The following is a 17,898-nucleotide window of genomic DNA, read 5'->3' as shown; positions in this document are numbered from 1 at the left end:
ATGAAACTTCATGTATCTATAAACCTATATAATTTAATGTCAAAATTAGATTTTTTTCTACGTATGCAAATTTGTTTAATAATTTTCCCATCAGAGCTTATTGAGCAGAATAAGGTATTACCTTAGATTAATTGGTTTAATTATACTTTCTTTTAAATTTATTCAATACTTTCCTGTCTCCTACTCTAAGTAAGTAAATATTTCAAACTTTGCTAGTTAACCTCTAGCTTAAATGTGTTTCCTCTATGAAAGGTGGTGTTTTTCTACCACTACTTAGAAACGTGCTAATAAGTGTTGGTTTCCTATATTCTGGATACTGAATTATAACATGAAACAATTTTCTTCTGCTCCTAGAAAACCAACACAACACAAATCTCTATAAGTAACCACCAATATAACTCAATTATTGTTGTGGGTTCTTTTTTTTCAATCCTTTACTTGAAGTCCTTTATATTGATGAGCTCTTTAGGCTCTGCATGGAACCACATTTTTCAAGCTGTAACTCAAAATGTGTTCTGTGAAGGATACACATCTCATACCAAGGGTTGATTAATTAAAAAGTCATTCCACTTAGATCAAAAGCTTCTTAAAGTCATCTTTCACAATGTTCCTCAGAGGTTTCAGAATAAATTTGTGGGGTTTTTTTGGCAAGTATTGCCCACATTCAGTGTGCATGGAACTTACATTAGGAACCTCAGCAGACAAAGTTTCTGCTTCCCCTGAATTATTTCCAAAGGGAATTCATTGAGACATAGGAGAAAGTGAAACTGTTATTTAACTCCATACCCAGGGCAGCTCCTGAAGGACATAACTAATGTGGAAGAGTTCCTGCAAGACAAGAAATTCTATAGTGTATCCTCCCTAACTCATCTCCTAATCATAAATACACTGAGATACACAGATGGCAACTTCTGCACAACCTGCCAGAAACCTCTCTGTTCCCTGCAGCAGAAACTATTTATATTTTTATTATTATTATTATATATTACATATTTTTACTATGATCAGATAACTTGACATTTGCAATAGCCAACTACCTGAATCAGAGCTGGCAGCAGGCAGCTGGAAATTTCCTCAGATCAGAAAAGCACATAGTCCATTGAATAATCAAGAGTCTGAAATAATTAAGACTAATTTCTGAAACTCCGAGTGCCTCTTTAGAGCAACTTCTATAAATACAAACCCCTCATTAGCTCAAGTGTTGCTCCATGAAGTTCTACACCAAGGATACTTCCAGCTGTGGTGCTTCCTGTCTGTCCAAATTTTAAAAGAACAGTGAAAGCTACACCAGAGGATTTCCACAGTTTGGCACAAGAAGCCAATCTATATGGAACACACCCACAATTAATAACCTGGAGGTATTTGTTTGAAATGCAAAATACTAGTAAAATTCATTCAGAAGCACCAATGATAACCAAGACCCAATGAATTTCCAGTACAGAATCTGGATCTGCAGCTAGAACCTGTATTAAAATAAATGGATTTTCACCCTCTAGAATCGTATGAATGAGTTTTTATGTAAAGCCCAAAGCTGAGTCAAGCTTAAGTTATTTGACTGGCTGGCTAATAGAAAACATACTGACCATGGAGACTTTTCTATATATTTATGCCTTTTCCAGTTCAAAGTCTAATATAAAAGCTCTCTTAAAAGCATTTTATTCAAGCAACGATGGTAGAAATTGCTGTCAAAGCTTTTACAATGGTAAGCACCTGCAGTAAAGGAATTCAAGATTTCAAAAGCAGTGCAAGTTTCCAATTCATTTCACTTCAAAGACAAATCACCCAGACCTACCTTAAATTGTGTAATAGTCACCTTCCTGTTTGCCATGTGTTCCATTAGAAGGAACTTTTTTTTTTAATAAATAAATAAAAATAAGATTACATAACTTCCCTGTAATAGCTATGGTTTCTAACATGTCACGTAAGAAATGTTTTCCTAATTTACCTCGTAGGAAGATTTTTTCCCTCTGTTCTCCTACTGAGAGGCTGTCAGGCTCTCAGAGTTTCAACCCAAAGTCTCTCAATAATTACTCATTTTTGCTTACTTCAGGAGGACTCAATGGCACATAAATTTAAAAGATAACTCTTGCCGAGCATCTGACCCCAGATATAAACATTATATTATGCATTAAGACAGCTAATGCTTCTTTTCCAGGTATTACTGTACTATCTTATGTTAGAAGACCCATATAACAAAAATGTATGTTCACAGTCAAAGGATCAGATCATTTATTACTGTAAACTATCAAAATTTTACTGCAGCCACTTTACACCTGCTTATGGCTTATTGGAGAAATGTACAAATTAACATTCTCAGGTCAAGATACTAAAAACACAACTGAAAGTTCATTATTTAGCCTAAAATATTTCAAAGAATGGGTTTTTTTTAAAGTATTTTAACCTTCAATTAAATAAGGACATAAATTATTTTCTGAAAATGATGCTGATTTGCTAATCTTATTTCAAAACCTTGAGTTAAATATCTTTATGTGGTGCTCCATGTGTATGTAATTACTCTGTGGTTGATACTTAGGCAAGAACTCCACTGTACTTCTAAAATTATTAACTACAGTGCATTATATTACAACAATAAATATGTTTGGTACTTCCAACACACAAATTCTTTTCAGGTTGCTTTCAATTGGCAGCTTCACTGAGTAAAGCTGGAGTTGTTAATTGTTCTGCAGTACTGTGCATAGTGACATATTGGTATTACTCACACTAAATCTATGTGTGATTTTGGAGCAGGATTTCAAGCAATCAAGTGCTAATGTGCAATGCTAAAATACTTTCCTATGTTATCTGTGCTCATTATTAGGATGAATTACCAAACAGTTGATGTTTTCTGGGGTTTTTTTTCCAAAGTAATGTTACTGAAATATAAAGGACTTGAATGAAATATAAGTTAATATAGACATCATTTGATGTTTTTTAAAGATCTTCATCAGACAATATGTTCTAAAATTCACACACTCAGAGGACACTGAAGCATTCACTCTGCACTTATTAGTTAACACAATTATTAATTAATAGAAAATACTAAATGCTGCTGAAATTTTTTTTCGTTCCTAGGAGATAGGGAATGTTTCTCATACATCAAAATGATTACAGACTAAAACCATCACTACTCCTTATGTGGTCAAGGGACCGCATGTACACCCTTCTCATAAACAGGCAGGGTTCTTAATAAATAGCTTACACATAAAACCCCAGAGATATTTTCTGCACAAGTGTAAAATACAAGTTTCACTGAGATTACAAAAGAATTACTGCTCTTGCATTACAAAAAACATTTAACTATACAAAAATTATCTTTTCATTCATAATATGTGTATTTGGGCAGAAGTTCACCTCTAGGATAGTATGAATAGTATTATTTCTTAAAAAATAATAGTCATTGAACATAAAAGTAAATGTAGATCAAAGTAGAAGGAATAGCAGGGAAAGCTGGCCAGTTCCACAGAGAATTCTCATACTTCCAGCTGAAGATTCTCTTTCAAACAACTGTGGGGCTTAGTCTACAATCAATACCAAGCAAGGGACAATAAATAGCAAAATGTTCATAATGACAGGCTAAAATGAGCCTTCTCTGCCTCATGTCTTCCTAATGGTCACAGGAAGAAGTTTTAAACACAAACAAGAAAGCAGAATAAGGAAGGGAGAAATTCAGCTTGAATTTTGCTTGCTCAGAGAGAGGCTAATTTAGACAGCAGTCTGGCTGCTAATGAGATCCAAAAGAGTTCAGCCAGGTCTTATAAATTACTGACCCTTCCTGAAGAAAATACTGCAGGCCCCACCAAGAGATGGATGGATGGATGGATGGATGGATGGATGGATGGATGGATGGATGGATGGATGGATGGATACTGTGCAAAATATTTTGCACTGCTAATGGTGAAAAATGTGTGCATCAAAAATCAGTCAGCTGTAGACAAAATAGTGTTTGAGCATTAGACTAAAAAATAAAAATCAAATATAGCTGTTGCAGTGTATATCAACAACTTCTTCAAAGGGAAAAGAATGAGCTCCCTCTGTATTTTAGTGGGATTTTACTAAATCTTCACAGAAAATAGTATCTAATCCAAAGGGAAGACAGGCCCTGTATGATAATAGAGAAAATAATATAAGCAGAGGTAATGACAGTGGAGAAGGATGTGTGGACATGCATTGGCAAATTGAATTAATTCCCAAACACCCAACTTCAAATCATTTTCTGAAATGCTGTTGCACCAGCTACACAGATGTGACATTTTTTATCTCTATTAACTTGACCTTGCAGCAATTCAGAGGTGGAAAATTCCAACAAAATTCTGACTCTCGAGTCAGCAGCAAAACCCTAAAACTTTAAAATGCCCAGAACTTTACACTGTATCTCCAGTTCTAGGAACCCCTCCATTATTTTTATCCTAAAAAAAGAAATGGCAGGTGCTTCCTAAAATTTTTACTCCATGAATTAATCTTTGTTGACTAAGAAGTTACTCCTTTTCATTTTTCATTAAATACAATAACAACCTTTGCAAACACTTTTTATACGTAACACAATTGTTTTTTCAGCCATGATTTGGAAGAAGGAGCATTTAATCTCATGTCAATTTGGAGCATAAGTCTTCACTCTTCAGTATTTGGGCTTTTGTAAAATGCACCCCGATTTTCCAGTGAGTACATAAGGGCTTGAACATTATCAGACCAACTAAAAGGACTTCCGGTAAACACCTCAGCCCTTCTCAAGCAGGAAATTTTGCCTTAAAAAAAGTTTAACAGAAGGCAATAAAATTGTAAGTATAAAATTAATATACTTTTGATTTAGCTTCCTGGATAGAACGTGTAGAGATTTGAAGGAGCCAATTTGTTGTCATTCAAACAAAGTAGCAAAGGGCAACAAAGATTACAGTGAGGAAGAAAAGAACTCGAGTTGTCAATACTGTGTTGGTACAAATATATGAAAAATACATGTCCCTGACATGCTGTAACATGCATCATTGTCATGACTGAACTGTAAATGCATTTAAAAGCACAAGTTAATTATCAAGTTTTCTAGTAATTATCTAGGATTTCCAGTATTAATGATGTCCTCTGCACCCAGCTGTACTCTTTTATTAAATCTAAGCAAACGCAAAAGTATGTGGACAATTTTTTGAAGGGCATCTTTTAAATAGTAATAATGAAAATAAAAAAAGTATCCAATAATATAATACCTGTTTTCTAAGCAAAATTGGCTGCTGTACCCTCATACACATAAATAAGTTTTCATCCCAAATAAGCAGTCTGAATACCCTACATGAGGTACATTCACCGCTCAGTTATTCAAGCACACAAAGTCTCAGCTGGACTATTGTTCCAACTGCAAGCCCCCACACTAAAAATTCCAGCAAATGGGTAAAATGTAACAAAGGAACTGAAAAAAGGTGGGGAGGATGTAATCTATAGCAAATATTTAACAGTGGGAGCACTATTGTTTTCTTTATCAACACAAAAATAAAAGGCACCAGATGATAATTCAAAGAACATGATTGATGCAAGCATAAGAAAAGCACACCATCAATGGGGCACAGAAGTCACTGGACTGATATTCTCAGCCCTGACATTTCTGAAACAACTGAAGCTTTCCTTCCACAGGAGTCAGGCATTTCCTTCCCCTCTTTAGCTCAAGTAAGTTCAGAGATGCCCTGTGAACTGAACTTTTCTGGATGAGCAAGTCAGTCTCTGCAATTAGAACATTCACAGTCTCTTGTTGAGGACAATTTACTGAATAAAGCTTAGTTTTTGCAAATTGCACATGCAAGATGCTGCACAGCCACCAGCCTCAATCAGAGCAATGGACTGAAGAGTCATCAGCGTTTTTTAGGAAGCACTCCACAACAACTGGAGCATCATTATCTACCAGTATTGGGAAGGCAATATCAGAAGGCAATATTAGAAGCTGGAATATGTATTTCCTCCAGTACACTCCCTCCAGAAGTGATTTCTACATCTGAGACAAAGGACAGCACCAAGGGAGAACCTGAAACAGAAGTAGGTGAGATTGCTGTACACTGCCTAAACATACTGGAGCACTAATTACCCATTTGTGCTTCTAATTGGTCTCACACTCAAATCACCACAGGCATGAGTACTCAAATTAGCACCTAGACCCAGACAGAAATGCAATGTATGGGCACAATTACAGTTAGAACAAGAAGGTAATTCAGCTGCAAAAGTGCTCCTTCAAGCCTTAAATCATAACAAATATTGCTTGGTAAATTCTACTAATGCAGTTCACTAGAAGCTAAAAATAAACCATCCTCTTCATCACTGAAATTTAAGGCCAAAGACTTTCGTCTACCTTACTTAAAACTGGATATATGAAAAAAATCCATCAGCTTTTAGCTAAAGGGAAATCCATGTTTTCATATTTGAAACAGAAATATGCTCACACAAAATCTAGTCCAGGACACATCAGTGCCTCAGGTCTGTATCTGGATGTTTTATGGGGATTTATTTAAACATTCATTTCTTTTACTCTCTCTGCTTTATTCTTTTCTTCGTCTTTTTTTTTTTCCCCTGGCAGGATAAGACTTTCAAAAAGAGTTTAAATTCAGCGTCACAAATGACAGATACAAAACATGTTTGAGTTTGAGGCAATTTCTATTATAATAATTACTAAAATATTAAACCACTCTCCTCTATAAATATTTTTAGTAAGCTAAAACCAGTAAATTTGCAATGATATCTGTGTCATGAGGACATCTCTTACAACTCATTTACCCTCAATGAATGACAGAAATTGTGAGGTTGGAAAGGATCCACCCATGGTCATCTAGTCCAACCTCCCAGCTCAAGCAGGGTCTCTCCAAAGCACATTACTCAGGATTGTGCCTAAATAGCTTTGGAAAATCTGTATTTTAAGAAAAAAAATTGTCTTAGTTATTCACACAAAACATTATTATTGTAATTTCCACTAAAATGCACTGATGTCTTTACATTCATGCAGCAAATAAACCAAAAGGAGTGCAAAAGAAAAGCAGAATATTCCAGCGGGCAGAATGAACAAACCTAGAATTCAGTCTGTTCAGAATTCAGAATTCAACTAACTTTACAGTTGGGATTTTAGCTCTGTGCATTTCCCTGAACAACTCAGAAAATAGGAGCAGTAATATCTCCTCTGTTCAGAAATTCTAAATCTCAACATTTGTTTTTTAAACATGTGACAACCAATAATTAAGCATTAAACTTGTCAGAAAAATGACATGAAAAAGTCAATAAATGTCCAAAATAGGATTTTTTCTTTACTTGCAAAGCTTCCCAGATAAACTGTGTACAAAGTGCACATCAATTTGCTACACAGGTTATCCATTAGCCTTCAGAAGTTTTTTTAAGAGACTAAGAAACAATAATTCCCACAATTTAATTCTTCAGTGAACAAGCAGTAGGTGACTGGAGTCCTGCTGGAAGACTGGGTATTCCAAAAGTCATGTTTAGCAAGTAAAAACCAATGTGAGGATACCTGCCTTCTTATCACACCCACTTACTGGGATATCAGTGCATTAGCTCAGCTATAATAATTCAGGTTTGCTGGACTATCAGACCCAGTTTAAGCAAAGCAGCTGTAAACATTTGTGAGTCTGCAGATCCTGACATACACAACTGATACATATTGATACAAGCAATCCCACATTTCAGAAAACCCAGGTGATGAATCTGACTAGATGATGCTGTGCCTCCTTCAGCACTCTCAAGAACTGCTTATGACCCCTCAAGACCATTCCTTAAAGTAAGGAAAAAAAACAATATCATTAAGAGTTGGAGAGTATTTCAGAAAACTGACTAATGTATTTCTCACATGTCAGGAACCACTTAATGAAAACTCTACAATTAGATTTGATACTGTCATCTTCCTCATTGCACAGCACTGTGTGAAAAATCTTCTTTAATGCCTGCCAATGTACAGGCTGTAACAACATAAGTACCCACATTTCATCCATCCAATTCTCTCTTTAAAGTTAAAGCACACAAAACATTCACTGCTTCTTCCCATTCTGACAAATACTGCTATTTTTATCCTTTAGATTGGGACACAAATGAATACTTGCCACTGTTGTAATTGCATTAGATGGACATGTTAAATCAGGTGAATCAGTCACTTCTTCCACTGCCAATTACAACAGGTGTCACAGAAGTTCACCCCTATTTTAATTTAAATGGCTGCATACCACCAACACACAAAGCACCTCCTTCTTTGTCCCAACAAAGACTGAAGTCCTGAAACTATGGATCAAGAGTGAAGATCAGGAAATTAATCATACAGCATAGCAGATAGTAACAGTTGATTCAAATAACACAATATAATAGTTGATTCAAAAGAAAAGAAAAAAAAGCTGAGTTTTAGTTAAAATGTACACCTCATTCTGTTGATTAATGTTTTGGGTCAGAATTTAACTGTGGAAAAAACTGTGCACTTCAGACCATGCTTCTTGTATTTAATCCAGTAATTTGCTTCCCTTCCAATCCCACAGACACCTTTTCCACAAGTGCTGCACACAGTGTGCACTGACCAGCTGGGCTGTAAGGGAGAACATTTCAGGGTGTAACAGCTCTGGGGCTTTCTGACTTTGTGTCACAGTTCCCAGGTGCTTTCAGGCCATGCAGAGCTCACTTAAACTGCTACTTCATCTTAATACCTGTGTCAGCAAAAAAACAGCTGTCAGGCTGCATTTATTCAGAATCTGTGTTCCCTGATGGAGAGTCACAGCTCAGGCTGGGAGGAGCTCTGGAGAGCACCCAGCCCCACCTGCCCAAAGCAGCGTCAGATGAAGCAGCTCTGGAGCAGCTTCTTGGGTACCTTCTCTGGGAGAGAAACTGTCTGTGCAATCTGCTCCAGGGTCTGCCCACCCAGCAGTAAATCTGGTGTTCACAGTACCCAAATATTCAACAATGGAAAATGAAAGACAGGATTATTTTTTTTTATCTTAAGTCAAGGCAAGACATTAAGATGTCTTTTCACAAGCTGATCCATGGTGAGGTGTGCACGCCAGGAGAAGAACATCCTACAAAATCTCAGCACTTTTCTACAAGTTTCAGTTGTCCTTTTCTGCAGTAAAAGAACCATCAGGGAGCAGTTTTGTAGGAGCTTCTATGAATGGAAAATCCTGCCTAAATTTTTTTATAATGCCATGAAGTTGAAGGAGCAATTGAGACAAAGTATTTTAATAAACAAAAGCCCTGTAGAAACAAAGCAGAAAGAACCTGACCCAAAACCAGGAAAGACATTAAAATTCAAGAATTATCTCTGCCAGGATCACAGAGATTTTAACTTAGAAATCAGTGTAGATTTGTGTAGCTAAAAATTACTTTATCAAGATTTATGTTACCATTTGAAACCCTCTTGCAGTTTTTCTACATATGCTTTAGGATTTGTAAATCTATTACAGGATTTGTAATTCAACTTCTCATCTTACAAAGCAAATCAGAGATGTACCTAAATCTTATCTTAAAGCACTGATTCCTAAATTAGGGCTTCAGAGTTCACAATTACAGGTCCTTTGAGTAAATCAGAGGATAAACCCAGACTCTAGAAACACAGATGTATTTTGTTTAAGATGAAATTGCCAGAAACTCAAAAATAAAATTGAAGCTGTAACTTCTGGAAAACATTGTCGACCAGACTACTGCTCCTGCTTAAGTTCTTTCAGCATAGCTCTTTACCAGGCTTTGGTGTGTTGCATTAAAGAACAAAAAATTACACAAAAAAAGCATGAGTGATGCCCAGCAGTTATGACACCAACTTAAAATCCATGCATGCCTTCCTCATTTGTGTTCTGCTTTGCAATTTATTTCTTTTTTTTTTAATTTATGTATTAGACAGCAGCCAAGCTGCTCTTTGAAGCAGGACACTTCCTCCAGTATCCTGAGCCTCAGAAAGTAATACTATTACTTCAAAACCAGAATACTAATATAAAGCAGGGGTAAGAGCATCTAATGACCTAGGATGACTCTAAAGTAAAATTAATCAAACACAGTGATAGTTATTTAGTACCTACATTTTTTGGTACTACTGAATTTCATGCCATCCACCCCACCCCTTGAAAAAAACCCCAAAAAATAAACCCAAACCAAAAATACTTCAATTAAATGACCCAGATAGCATTCATACAACTCTTCAAACACAAATCATCTGATGTTAACTCAAGATATTTTCCACTCATGCCATCTTTGCAAAGCTGTATTCCCTTTCAGGGGAACTTTAGAAACATTCCTCAGGAAAGTCCATGCCAGGCATTGTATCTCATTTTTCAGTGAGCAGCACGTTCCACTACTGGCCCAGAGAAATATTTTGACTCTTACCAGCAAAACTCAAAGACATATCTATTTCAGCAGTGTTGGGAGGGAGCAGAATAACATAAAAGGGAATTAATTCTTAGTTTTACCTCACCTTTAGAACTAATTTACTACTACAGTAAGGAAAATCGATTTTACACAAAAATTACCATACAAAAATTACTACTGCCCATGTTATAACTGCAAAAGGTTTGGCAGAGTGTGGTTCAGAGTATGCAAAATACTGCTGAAAATCCCTTGCAGTCATGGATTAAACTAGACTTGGCAGAAATCACTCAGTGAACTAGCTGAAAGACCACTGATGCTTGGAAATCAAGAAAAAAACCCCAACAAACCTAGGCATTTTAAAACATGAGTAAGCCAGCTATTCTAAATTTAGTCTCTTTGTTATGAGCATTATACCAGAAAGGAATAGACTGTCACCACGTGTCAGCTTTAGCTGACATCTGGTAGAAGAAAAAAAAATTCCCTCCAAGTTAGGCAGCACAAGCTGCCTAATTTGTTCATTGTATATTTTGTAAAGGGTGGTCCCAATAGCACAATATTTTAAACAAGTATGCAAATCATTATATTATTATTCTAAAAGATCTATGACATCAATGAGGTTTTAAATAACCCAAGGGGATTCACTCTTTTTTTGTTTCATTAACTCAATAGACCCACCTGCCAGCTATGCAAAATTACTATATAAGAAGTACTGGAAGTTACACACACTTTGTGCAAATGCTTTTCTTAATTGAAATTGAAACAGTTCTCAAAGTTTCATAGGTTTATCAAAATCATTCTTATTACCTGGTTCTGCACATGAAAAACATATCAGAAAAACAAAAGCCTCTACCAGCAGTTTCCCACTCTGGAATTGTAGCCATCATACAGCAAATACTGACTGGCACCTCTGCATACAGGATAATCCAGGAGCACTGAAGAAACCAGCGTGGTGAGCTGTGACTGCCTCTTTGTCAGACACTCTCACTTGTATGAAATTCCCTGGTATTGCAGAGCTGACCCTTGGTGGTTTTCCCAGCACTCAGGGTGCTTTTTTCCAGCACTATCCCCTTCCCAAAATGAATTTTCATGTTTTCACAGAGCAAACACCAGAACATTTTAAATTTTTTATGTAGAGGAGAGGAAAGAACACATTTGGATCAAACCTGATGTAGTCTCTAATTGCAGAAAGGAGTCCTGCACGTTGTACCAACAGCAGTAAATCCATCTAAAGCCCCTTACATGTGAAGTCCCCACACCTCCAGTGATGCTGAGTGAATTTAGGCAACTGTGTACACTGGCTGCTAACATCACACCTAAAGACCATGCAGGCAGAGGAAGCTCCACTCATCCATGGATCACCACTGGACATGCTTCCTCACTTCTTCCCCATGTAAATGGATTTTCCAAGGCTACATTCTGCCATATCTAAGGAACCTTCACCACCCAAACTGCAGCAAGGGTAGGCTGTGATATTGAGCAGTCAACAGGTTGAACAAAGAGCTCAAGAGAGCACTAGTTGGAGGAAAATGTAAATTCATTCATCAGCTCTGCTGGCCTGGGAATCCTGAATGATGAGGGAGCTCATGGATGTCACTCTGAGGTCATAAAGATCTTGGCAAGTTCATGGTGATGGGAAGAGATTCATGGGGACATGATGGAAACAAATATCACTTCCATCACCTTTGAGAAGGTGGATCTGGATCAGCCATACATGAGTCTCTGTGAGGGTGACAAAACAAATAATCTTGGAAATAATTTCCAAAAAACCATGAAGAACAAAAAGATCACTGGGAGTGGTATGAAGCTGATTAATGAAATGGAGCATTTGACTTAAAAAGAGAATCTGAGAGACACAGAATTGTTTACTCTTGAACAAAGAAGACTTGTGGGGAATCTCATCAAAGTGTGTAAGTAACTGATGGGGATGTGGAAGATTGGAGCCTGATTGTTTTTCTGGGGTGTTCAGGGGCAACAGGCACAAACTGAAATACAGGAAATTCCCCTTAACAGCAAAAAACCCCAAACTATTTTATGGTGACAGTAATCAAGGACTCAAAGAGGCTGTACAGGTACTTGGAGATGCTTAAAACCAAACAGGAAAATGACCCAGAAAACTTTCTGTAGGTGACTCTGCGCTGAGCAGGTGGCTGGTCCTTCAACAATCTGCTCAGGTCCCTGGTCAAGCTCAAGTATTGTCCAATTCTTTTCTCCTGGAACCCCTTAACTGACACCAGGATCAGGGATATCCCAGGCACTCCATGATCCACCACACCCTGGAGCACACTGTCAGTGAAATAAATTCCTTCCTCTTTCCCACCCACACCACCTCTTCCCAGTTCCCCTGGGCACAGCACTTTTCTGTCTCTGAAAACACTGCAAGTCTAAAGAAAAAAGGAACAAAAAACAAACAACTCCCCCTCCCCCCCCCGCCAAAAAAAATCCCAAAAATGAACACAAGTATCTTTGAAAAGTACAAGCAAAATGCTTTGGAAAATTGGCCAAACCTGAACTGCAGTGGATTACTCATGTCTTTCAGAGCTCTGCAGAAGAAAACTATAGAATATGATAGTACTCATTTATGCAATGATGAAATATTTTCCACATCTCCATTTCAAGATGATTGGGTTTCCTTTTGGGGGAGTTCCTACCCGTCTGAAAGTAGGAAGAGGTGCTATTATCTTTTTTATGCAGCTGCTGGATATGGTAAAGCAGTGGGCTGAAACAGAGATCAAGTCATGTTAAAGATGGTTTGGTTTAGTCTGGCTTGCAGTATTCAAACAGCACTAGGAAAAAAATTCAATTATAAAAGTAATTATAGCTTTAATTGCTTAAACAATCAGCCAGCTGACTTTATGGTGCTCTTGCTACTGTGCAGGTGTACTTGCAGGTGCTGGCTGCAACATGTAAGAGTTACACTGTGGAATGCCAACTTCAGCACAGGAGGGAGGATAAAATAACACAGTAATACAGACACTTACAAATGTATGAGAAAGATATGGAATCCTTATAAGGAAACACTATATATATATATATATATATATATATATATATATGCTTTACCTTTCTGTGAGGTTTATCTGTTCTGGTCTGACATTTTTCCCTTTTGGACACAATTATGGTTGAATCTGACCAAGTTTGCACTATGAGACAGTCGTGTTTCTGGCAATTACAGACCCATTAATAACTATGCATAGATAATAACCTACCAGAAATGCCTGTCTTTGACACATCATCTTAGCAGCATGCTTGAATAAAACACAGTCTTCTTCAAAAACTTGCTCTGTACATACAAAATCAATGAGAAAAAGGCACAGCTTACTGTGAATTGTGTCCAAAATGGTCAAAATGTTCAACCACATAACTTTTACTTCTTCCCTAAATTTTATCAACTTTGACATAGAAAAATCAATTTTTTAAAAAAAAAATTAAAATAAATTAACGTATTTTCAAAATCTATTTTCTGTGTGCAAAACTAAATTAACACTTAATAAAACACTAAATGCAGGTTAAATTCACAAAACCATTTTGCCACCCAGCATTTCTTTCAATTGAACTTAACCTTTCATTGAAAAATTAACAGCCAGTTTTAAATCTACACTATCTTAACAGTCTTATTTGGAAGGAATCTTAAATTCTGACATTAATATATTTTTTTTAAATGTACAAAACATCACCTGCAATGGAAGAAGGTGATAATTAGACTCAACTACTAGAAACACAGGAAAGATAGGCATAGCACACTGAGGTTATTCTACTATCATATTACAATCAGAGTTTTGGCGCCTACAAAACCAGGAAAAAACAGCAATGCCAGAGAAGGGTGTCAAGTAGCAAAGAAATGGCCACAGAGCACATGGTCCATAAAAAGGAGCCTCCCATCCCAAATTTATGCAAAGAAAACTGATTTCAACCAGACTTTGCAGAAGCAGGTTCCAAGACACCAGCTGGGTGCACTGCCATGCAGTGATGTTTGCTGGTTTGTGAGCACATAATAAATCAGCTCACTTGCACAAATTGTGCTGGGCTGAAGTATGTCAGTAAAGCTATGGCAGGATTCATTGCAATTATGACTGCACAAAAGATGCAAATATTCTAAATTCATTTGTGAGCTGGGTAGCTTCAAAAGTCTAATCTGGACTCCATTTAAAATGTTATTTTTGCTGGATGAGAGAAAAAGCAGCTTCACTGGAAAACATTCTGTAGTGAGTCACAGCTGTTCAGTAGTAGTTTGAAACAGTCTGAAATGTCGAAAACATTGAGAAGTCCTCTGCAACTTCTAAGGCATCAGGAAGAATTTAGTCATTATGTTTTCCACTGAGCTAATTTTGCAGCATAGGAAGTGCTGATTTGTTGTTTTCAAATAATCTGGTCTTCATCACTCGTACATTCCATTTCTCTTATAAATTCAAATTTTTAAATAACTTTTGCTTGAAACTGAGGAAAGTTTTGACCATATGTTTTATGATAACATTTGCAAAAGTCAAATTATAAAAACAGTGCTAGCAAGCTATTCTGGTATCATTGCCAGTGATTTCTCCTCTCTTCTTCTAATTAATTAATAAAATCACAATGTTTTCAACTCAAATTTGCTTCCAAGAAAAAAAATATAGGCAGCTTAGTAGAAGATGAAGTGATATCTGGTATGCAGTACAGAGGTCCAGACACTCAAATCAGTGAGCCTAAAATATCTCAATGTCCAACTAATTCTCTCATTTTTAAATCCATGCAAATCTAACTGAAATCCAGACAGGAGGAAAAACTAAAAACTAAAACCCAGAAATCCAAAAATCTCAGAGTATGTAATTTGATACTTACATAGAAGCTTACTTGCTTTACCATATCCTGAAAAATCTCAAGAGGCAGATCATGGATTTAGACACCTCTTGAACCATTACTGCTACAGATATTATTGAAAATCTGCTGAAATTATTACCAGTTGCATTCCGTATTCAAAGGCCAGTATTTTCCAAAGATTTACTCCTCTATTGCATTAGCACTGATTTTTGCTCATACAGGAATAACACAGTGTATCAGATGGAGCAGTGTAGTTGGTCTGCATAAAACTCTGCATTTTTTTATGGCAACCACTGAAGTCCAAAATCAAATGATCAAGAATACATGTACACATTTATACACACATCTAAATTGTAATATCAAACTTCAGCTTTTCTTTTTCCTCAGCTCCTCTAGGAAAATCAAAGCACAGTGGACAGAAGCCTGACTGTAGACAACCATATTACAACAAATTATATTTGTATTTCATTTATCCAATGTTATTAGTAGAAAGAAAACACAAATTTTGAGAAGAAAAGAGAAAAAATTATTGCCAGAATCATTTCCACTGCCACAGAGGCAAGCACAGAAAATATATTATTGTGACTGTGTCTTGTTCTTGAAAAGAACAGACAAACCAGGGCTGAGGACATCTTGTAAAAAGTCATGATGATTTATAACAAACCATTTTAGAACATATGTTGCATATGCATGGTTAAAACCATTACACAATGTTCTATTTTCCAGCTAACTTCTGCTCAGCTGCTGGCTTCAGAGGAGTAAAATATCATGAAGTGGAGGACAGAAAGGACAAACTCAGGTATTAGGCAGGGCACACCTAAACCTACAGAACCACAGGGCTGACTGAAAAATAAACTGGCACACACTTCCATGCCAGCAAGCACCCATTTACCCACGCTGCAAGCAGTGGCAGCAGTTCCCCATGGTTGCTGTAGAAGAACTGGGCAAGCTTAATTAAAGAATGGCACATTTCTAAAGATGTAAACGTCACAGGGTTTTTATGATGCATGTTGGGTGTCTAAATTTTGTCGAACTGAATGTGGTGGGTAAACCTTGGCCAGCTTCCAGACCCTACCCTGTTCCACAGGGTAAGAGGAAAGTAAGATGGAAAAGATCACTGATCAGGGTAAAGACAGAGAGATCACTTACCAATTATCACCATGGGCAAAACAGTGTCAGCAGCTGCCAGTTAAAATAGATTTGGACAGTGAGAAACAAACCCAGAGAGATTAGAACAGCACTGTCACCCTGCCCTTTTCCAGGCTCAGCTTCACTCCCCTGCCTGTCCAGCAACCTTGTCCCTTCTTAAATACACTTTCAGAGGCATCAGTGACTTTGCTGATGGCCTCAGCTGTGGCCTGCAGTGGATCAAATCCTGAACAATTCCTTGCCTTCCTTGTCCCTGCCTCTGAAATCAAATCCTATTAGAAATGTTTGAGGAATGCTCATGTCAGTTTTTCTGTGTGAATAGTGTGCACTATGCACAATTGCAGGGACACTGTGCATTTCCTGTGTCACTGATTTTTTCACCCAAATTCCTGTGATATGGCTCACATGACCAGCTGTTAACCACAACCTGAACCACGCAAGACTTCCAAACACACCCCTTTTTTTACTGTTATAACCTCTGCATAACAATTCCCTAAAACAACATTACACTTCAAACTCCAGCTGATACCATAAGATTGCATTTTACAGCTGTTATATTTCAGCATTTTAAAGCTCACAGTATTTTCTATGATGCCATCTGAACTCTTCATGAAATAATTTCTATTCCCCCTCTGCACAGATAGGGATTCTATTATGAGGCACCTTATCTCATGGGCAGGGTTTTTAGTGCTTATCACAATGCCACTTTTCTATTTACATAGTAGGATTGACAAATAGATTCTATCCATATTTTTGTTTACTGAGCCATTTCCTGTGTGGAAACAAATTTGATTTGAAACAGCTCTGAAGTCTAGCAATGGAGAAATCTAATATGTGTCTGTCATATGAAGGTGGGTGAAAGGAAGTGCAGCAATCAAAAAGTCAAAATGGAAAAAGGAAACTAGACGGGGAAAGCACTCAAGTTTTACACTATTCTTCTAAACTTTATTTTCAAGACAACTTTTGCTACACAAATCTATTTCCTCATCAAGCTTCTTAATTCTATATGATGACTTCCTTGAATTCCACCCCCTGGATCTATTTAATTTCAAAAGCAGGAACACAGAAGAAAGATTTCTAAAAATGAAGGACACTAGTCTTTAGCAGTCAGAATCACAAAGAGAGAAATTATGCTCACAAAGGATTCTATGATTGTTTCAGGACTGATAGAACTTAGGATTGGAAGAATCTTAAGAACAGAAGAATTAAATTATGAAACAGAGCTGCAGAAACTTTCACATAAGTGCTGTTCACTTCTCCTTCTCATCATTACTTTTTCCCCTTTGTTAAACAGAGATCAATAAAATCATTCTGCTCGTAGGTAGTTGGCATCTCAAATCCATCCTCCAGCTATTTCTATACATTCGAGATGATTCATATGCAGAACTGCAGCATTTAATCTTCATGAAACAGAAAATGTGAGCTGAAACCTCATGAGAACTCCAAAATTCTCTCAGAACTATTACATAAATCCCATTCTAAAATGTTGTCAACTCTGAGAAAAGATCTGTAAATTATACCATTTCCTGAAAACTTTTTTTTTCTAGGAAAATACTGAATCATTCTAGTACTGTGATACCACTGAGAAATTTATTTTCAGACTAAAAGAACAGGAGAAACAAAGGCAGCAGCATAAAAATCCAAGTTTCCTAC

General features: G+C 36.8%; 1 protein-coding gene and 2 long non-coding RNA genes across 25 annotated transcripts in view; 1 reads left to right on the top strand and 2 right to left on the bottom strand.

The window, feature by feature from the left end:
* Nucleotides 1-17,898, bottom strand: part of NAALADL2 (N-acetylated alpha-linked acidic dipeptidase like 2) — a 410,260-nt gene that overhangs the window by 109,019 nt on the left and 283,343 nt on the right. The gene's annotated exons all lie outside the window — the stretch shown is intronic.
* LOC135278661 (uncharacterized) lies at nucleotides 11,503-13,591 on the bottom strand. 2 transcript variants are annotated; one of them, XR_010346117.1, is made up of 4 exons: nucleotides 13,509-13,591; nucleotides 12,951-13,018; nucleotides 12,807-12,855; nucleotides 11,503-12,021 (listed from the first exon to the last, which is right to left on the bottom strand). It is a non-coding gene; the product is annotated as an uncharacterized LOC135278661 (long non-coding RNA). The 2 variants fall into 2 exon arrangements; XR_010346118.1 differs by lacking the exon at nucleotides 12,807-12,855.
* On the top strand, nucleotides 14,357-15,987 carry LOC135278659 (uncharacterized). Its single transcript, XR_010346113.1, has 2 exons — nucleotides 14,357-14,504; nucleotides 15,823-15,987. It is a non-coding gene; the product is annotated as an uncharacterized LOC135278659 (long non-coding RNA).

The sequence above is a fragment of the Passer domesticus genome, chromosome 11, assembly GCF_036417665.1.
Source record: "Passer domesticus isolate bPasDom1 chromosome 11, bPasDom1.hap1, whole genome shotgun sequence".
NCBI classification, from domain to species: domain Eukaryota; kingdom Metazoa; phylum Chordata; class Aves; order Passeriformes; family Passeridae; genus Passer; species Passer domesticus.
This window is presented reverse-complemented; position numbering and strand designations above follow the sequence as displayed.